This window comes from Rhineura floridana, chromosome 19, assembly GCF_030035675.1.
Source record: "Rhineura floridana isolate rRhiFlo1 chromosome 19, rRhiFlo1.hap2, whole genome shotgun sequence".
In the NCBI taxonomy this organism is placed as follows: Eukaryota; Metazoa; Chordata; class Lepidosauria; order Squamata; family Rhineuridae; genus Rhineura; species Rhineura floridana.
In genome coordinates this window covers 27507901-27514561 of record NC_084498.1, presented here as the reverse complement: position 1 = coordinate 27514561, position 6661 = coordinate 27507901, and the positions used below count along the sequence as shown (strand labels likewise).

The window sequence follows — 6661 nt, the reverse complement described above, 5'->3', positions numbered from 1 at the left end:
CTGATGCAGTGGCTGATGGTGTTTAGCCCAGTGTTGCTCAAGGTCTGCCATTTTTCATTTCATTGCCTGATTTAACACAGATTAGCAAATTTTGTGAGATCAAATAAAGCTTGAGAAAATATTCTGGTATTCTGTAGAGATGGAGAAAGCACTTAGATATACATAGCAAAAAGGATATGTTGTGGCTAGACTGATGGGAAGAGGCTAACAAATGATGCCAGTGTTGAAAGTTCTGCACTGACTTCCCATCTGCTACCTGGGCCAGGTTCAAGTCCCAGGATACCTTAAGGGACTGTCTTACCCTATACATCTCAAGTTTTCAGGAGCAACTATGAGCAGGGCTATGTTGGCTGGGACTGATGGGAATTGTAGTCCAAAACAACTGGAGGGCACCAGATTGGCAAAGACTGTTTATGTTGCTGTTACATTTCCATTCCACCATTCCAAAAGAGCCCAGGGTGGCAAATAATGATACAGCAAAGCAATACAATGTAAATAAATAAATAAAGGCATTTGAAAAAATTTAAAAACAATCAAATTTCCTCACAACTAATAATGTAATGGTCGCCAGGAACAGTATATTTCTGCCATCAAATGTGTGGGTGAACAGGAATGTTTTTAAATTACTCCTGAATGTTAATAATGAGGGAGATAGATGCAATTCAACCAAGGGAGGCATTCCATAAATAGGGAACCACCACCAATACGGCCCTGTCATTGATGCTTTGTGAGAGAGCGGTGTATATATAAATACTTTTTTAAACAAATAAATATAAATGGGCTCAAAATGCACAAGGTGGAAGAGCTGTGGCAGGTCTCATCTTGCTCCCCCATTTCCTGGCCAATGATTACACCATCACATGAGCAGCTCAGGTTCCTGGGGCTGTTAGCTCCACCCAAGGCTTTTATTCCCACCTGTCCATCGCAGCTGACGAGTAACCCCAGTTAGTTATACAACCTGATGGCAACCAGTTTTCAGTAGGGAAGCTTGTCAAGTCCAGGGCTTGGCTTATTGTTAGCTATTAATTTATTTGGAAGACCTATGGCCACCTTTTGACCAAGTGGCCTTCAAGGCAACTTGCACAGTGCTGAGACTGGTAGGGCGGAAGGCAGGGAGCCCAGGCAGCAGGTGAAGTCGGGGCCAATGAGAGGCCCCATGTTTGTCCCCCGCTCCCGCTGCATTCTACAAGGGCGACACTGAGACTAAGGAGGGGGTGGAACTGACAGACACCGGCACCCTCTGGACTGGTTGTAAGTAAAGAGGCAGGTGTGTATGTGGGGCCCCCCTGAAAACAGACGTAGATCGGTGGGGCAGTGCCCCCTTGCCCTAATGGACCAGCCTCCTTCACCAACCTGATTCCTCCCCCTCCAGTTGTTTTCAGACTACAACACCCATCAGCCCCAGCATTATATGGCTGTGCTAGCTGGGCCTGATGGGAGTTGTAGTCCAAAACACTTGGAGGGCACCACCAGGTTGGCGGAGGCTGCTGTGACGCAGTTAAGATGATGACAATATGTTAAACTTGTTCTTTAATGAATTACGCCTGCTGCAGATCTTTGCTACAGATCCAGTTCCTGTGCGTCGCTCAGCTACTTGCACCTCACATCTTGTCCTCCTCCATAGCTCTGGTGTTCCTTCAGCGACACCAGCAGGCTTTGGCCCACGATGGCTTATGGCACACCCAGTCTGTTAATCTTTAAGGTGCCAGAAGTCTCCTTGTCCTTCTTACAACAAGAAACTCAACAGCAGGGATGAGGGAGAAATCTGGTTTTGTTTGCATTTTAATGATAAACTACCTGATTGGCACTTCTGAGAACAGTACATGAACCGAAAGACAGCCACCCTTCAAAATTCTCACTTCTCTGAATTTTGCAATGCCAACCAATGTGGACAAAAATGGATATATTAGGGGAAAGTGTGCATCAAAATGCATGTATTAATTAAAATGCATTATATTAGGTGAAATTGCTTACAAAAATGTGTGTATTAGTCAAAACTGTATACAGAATTTTTTTTCTGGATAAATTTGAACTAAAATGCTGACTAATTTTCATGAGGATTTTTAAAAAATAAATTCATCACAAATTGCTGTGAAAATGTGGAGAACTGAATTTAAAATTGGAAAAATTATAAATGGAGAGAAAACAAATTAAGAATATGAGAACCTAAGCAGAGTCCTGCAGCGGCTGGATCAGGCCACAAGGGGGACCATCTGATCCAGCCTCCTGTTCTCACAGTGACCGACCAGATGCCCATTTTGGGAAGCCCAAAGGCAATCAGGACGTGAGCGCAACAGCAGCTGTCCCCAACTTGTGCTCCTCAGCAACTGGCATTCAGAAGCAGACTGAACCCGACAGAGCTCCCCTACTCAACACAGCTGCCCCTCTGGAACTTCTCTTTTGCTTCCAGGATATAATGGCGGTCAAATTGTCTTCAGTCTGGACTACAAGTGACTCACCTATGCCGTGCACAGCAACATGCAGTACTTGGTAAAAGGCCGTTGCCTCCGTCAGCTGCCCTTGAAACACTCTAAAAATGTTGCAGTGATGCAGCTAAGAAAATGGGGAAAGTGCTCTTCGCTGGAGACCTCCATGCATCCTGACATTTAGCTAGTTATTTCATCTTTCCATCTGTACACACTCTTTACAGAACGCCTTTGATATCCGTAGGGTGAGCATGTTGTAGTGTTGTCCTCTGTTGCCTCCTGTGGGTGCTGTTAGCGGCTGTAGCAGCAAGATTTAGGGCAGGGTTGGGGAACTGGATCTTGCCAACAGACAAGGATCCTTACCTCCCCCACCTTCCCTTGACCAATGTTGACAGGTGGGTGGGGCTTTCCACCTGTCAATCACCTGCTGCTGCAATGACATCTGATGACCTGGTTCTGCCTGTGCTGATGATCAGCTGATTGTCAGGGCTTGCTTAGCTCCCTATTTGGCGCTTCACAAGCCCCAATTATCAGGCGATTGTCGACACTTGCAAAGGGCCCTGGGCAGGGCTTTGTAGGTGCCGCAGATGCAAAGAAAAACTTTGGCCTAGCCATGCTCTCACCTGCCCCATACCTGACATATAGATGTTGTCAGGTGTATGGGAGATGGGTGTGGCTTGGCAGAAAGGGCCTCCTGGGCCAAACAGGGAGGCCTGGTGGGCCTAATTAGGCCAAAGGGATGGAGGGTCCCCACCCCGATTTAGGGTGTAGTACTGGTGGCCCCAGTAATATTTTCTGCATGGATTGGGCTTACTTCTGACCAAGTGACATATTCGTGGTCAGGAAGAAACTGACTAGAGAGGGATGTGGGCATGGGGAAAATGTAGGAAGCTGCCTCATGCCGAGTCAGACCATTGGCCCATCTAGCTCAGTATTGTCTACACTGACTGGCAGCAGCTTTCCAGTGTTTCAGGCAGGACTCCCTCCTGCCCTACCTGGACATGCTGTGGAGTGAACCTGGGGCCTTCTTCATGCAAGGCAGATGCTCTGCCACTGAGCTATGACCCTTCCCCTAATATGTGTGTTATGTGTATGTGTGGTGGGCCATCCCATGCAGCCTCATTCTCCCAAGTAATCTACTCTGGGATCGCCAGATTTTGGCTGCCTGGAGTCTTTTTTGCTGTTGCAGTGTCAGATCTGGCCATGATGACACATGCCTTAGTTACATCTCATTTGGATTACTGCAATGGGCCCTCTCTGGGGCTGCCTTAGAAGACTGTTTGGAATCTTCAGGTGGGTTCAGAATGCTGCAACCAAGCTGTTGACTGGGGCCATGTTACAGGGACGACATGTCTCCTAGTGAAAACAGCTGCATTGGATACCAGTCCGTTTCCAGGCACAATTCAAAGTGCTTGTTATGACTTACGAAGCCCTAAATGCCTTGAGAGCAGGCTACCTAAAGAGCCACCTTCTCAGTCTACTTGGAAGCCAAGATCTTCCAGAGGGTCCCTTCTCTCTGTCTCTCTCTCTCTCTCCCTTGCGAGCAACATTTGATCTGTGCATGGCAGGAACTCTAGGAAGGACCTTCTCAATGGCTGCAGCCAGACTTTGGAGCTCCATATTGTGATATGGCGGTTGGTTATTTTTCCATTGTGGATTTTATTGCCGCTTTGGGCATTTTTGTACAAATAGGTGGAGTACATAAATTTAACAAATAAATGCAGTTGGTTACACCAGAGGGTTGGTGCTAAACTGGGGTGGGAGAAGTTAGATTAAGTTTAGAAGTATTGAGCAAGCTCAAAAATCCAAGAAACAGTAGGCTAGTTTTCTGTCCTCTGTCAGCTTGATAGTTCTGTGTTAATCCAGGACAGAAATATCAGACAACCAAAGGGAAACTCAGACACAGGGCCACCACAATGGTGATACTGGAAAGAGCAGTGCCACTCTGTGGCCAAACCCAGCTATTGCACCAGTCGTTTGATGCATCTTGTGGTCATATCCACACCATGCATTTAAAGCACATGGCTATTGGAGTTTGGTATGTATTTCAGTGGAGTGCAGAAATGAGTAGCCTGGTAAGCCTGGTGGTTGAAATCATGAAGAAACATAATGTTTACTACTATTGGGAAATAAAGACATTCTGAGTACAAGCCTACATGTGGCCATTATAGAGTTATGAGGCTAGCACTAACATACCCTATCTAATTAACAAGAAAAAGGAAGGAAGGAAGGAAAGCTTGAGAAAAACAATCTGCATATCAACAAGTGGGTTACCAAAGAAGGAATCATAGAGGAAAGAACAGATTGCCCTTCTGTCTATCCCCTCCCGACCCCCCAACCCCCATTCAGGTTACAAGTGTTGGTGCTTTCCTCCCAACAATGGCTTCCCACAAGAATCCTGAGAACTACAGTTCTCAGCACCCGTAACAATCTACAGTTCCCAGGATTATTTGGGGGAAGCAATGTGCTTTAAATGTATGGTGCGGATGTGAGTTAATGCAGAGGGGTGGGAAACCATTTTCAGCCTGAGGGCCACATTCCCTTCTGGGGAACCTTATGAGGGCCACATGCCAAACATGGGAGGAGCAATGAATGCATATTTTGCCTTGGTATCGTAGGGTAGTTTCTACACACACTCACACACTTATCTTCCATCCAGAGAAGCAAGAGACATGATCAGAGTTCAAGGACATATTCTCGGGGGTGCAAAGCAGGGCTGGTGGCCTGCAGGGTGTGGCCTGGGCAGGGTGGCTGGGGAGAGTTCTGAAGGCCAGATGGAGAGGTCTGGAAGGATGCATTCTTCCTCCAGGCCTAAAGCTCCGTACTCCTGGTCTAACGCGAGCCACAGGAGGATGCCAGAGGTGTTCAACCTGGACCCTTCCGCATGGCAGACATGTGCTCTACCACTGAGCTGCGGATCCTGCACCCAACCAGAACTCTGCCTGTTGTGGAGCCAGATTGCTCAAGAAGCTGCCATATGTGGCACTCCGATGGCTCAGCTGTCGATAACCAAAAGATGCACCTTCCTCAGTGCAACAGCATAGATCAGGCTTCTGCTTTGTGTTTTGCCAGCAACTGACATAGATGAGGTAATATTCGATGTGTAAGGCAAGATCTGTGAACAGCTTTTGCTTCCTGGTCTACCAGAAGTACCGGTGAAACTTATGGCTGGGCTGGAGAAGATGGCACTCAGCTATAGATGGTGGCCCCATCTACACTCTACATTTAAAGCAGTATTATACCACTTTGAACAGTCATGGCTTCTCCCAAAGAATTCTGGGAACTGTAGTTTGTTAAGGATGCTGAGAGCTGATAGGAGACCCCTGTTCCTCTCACAGAGCTATTCAGTATTTCCTGTGAAGAGGAATTGATTGTTAAACCACTCTGGGGATTGTAGGTCTGTAAGGGGAATAGGGGGTCTCCTAACAGCTCTAAGAACCCTTCACAAACTACTCTTCCCAGCATTCTTTGCAGGGGCAGCCATGACTGTTTCAAGTGGTATAATACTGAGTTAAATTTAGAGTGCAGATGGGGCATTGTTGATATAAATGGATCTTACCTATTGACTGTAATGCTCCCTTAAGAGTTTTTTTTTAATTGGCTAGTGGGGTACAAGTTTTTTAAATAAATATAAAAATAGTGTAAATATGTCTCCTTAAGTTTTTACATACATGTTTACATTGCAACAAAAGTGGGACGACCCAATCCCACCCCCAGTGGAACATTTGTTGTATAAAAAGTTACAGGATTTCAGCTGGAAGTTACAGGACATGCACTGAAGCAAAGCAGTATGTCCACCCTGAAACTTTTGCTGGGGCAAACAGGATTGAAAGTGGGATGGCATATGACCTTGATCTCACCATGTGCATCAGTGATTGTGAATGTCATGAGCCCCGCCAAGCAGTCCTGGAGTGATGATGAAGAAGATACAGAATGGGACCCTGGGGAGAGTCCTAGTGGGTTGCAACCAGGAAGGCTTCAATACCACTCTCCTACCTCCTCTAGAGGAGGAGGACCTCAATGCCACCACCCTCATCACCCCAGACATGCAGACAACTGCAGGCCCCCACTTTCTCACCCAGGAGGAGTGCTCGCACACATTCCAGTTATGTGACACCTTCTTCACGCAAGTAGAAAGAGCCTGCCTGAACCTACTTAAGGGTTGTAAGGCGGGGTGTCTAATTGCTGTGATGTCTTAGCTTTGAGTAGTCATGCCTAGTTATACTGTGTGGAGA

At 46.7% G+C, this 6661-nt stretch overlaps 1 protein-coding gene across 1 annotated transcript in view; it reads right to left on the bottom strand.

Moving 5' to 3' along the window:
- Positions 1-2659, bottom strand: part of HNF1A (HNF1 homeobox A) — a 28915-nt gene extending 26256 nt beyond the window's left edge. Inside the window, exon 1 of the mRNA XM_061602561.1 lies at positions 2460-2659. The gene's annotated coding sequence lies outside the window, so the exon portion shown is untranslated. The remainder of the gene's footprint in view (positions 1-2459) is intronic.
- Between the last annotated feature and the right edge of the window lie 4002 nt (positions 2660-6661).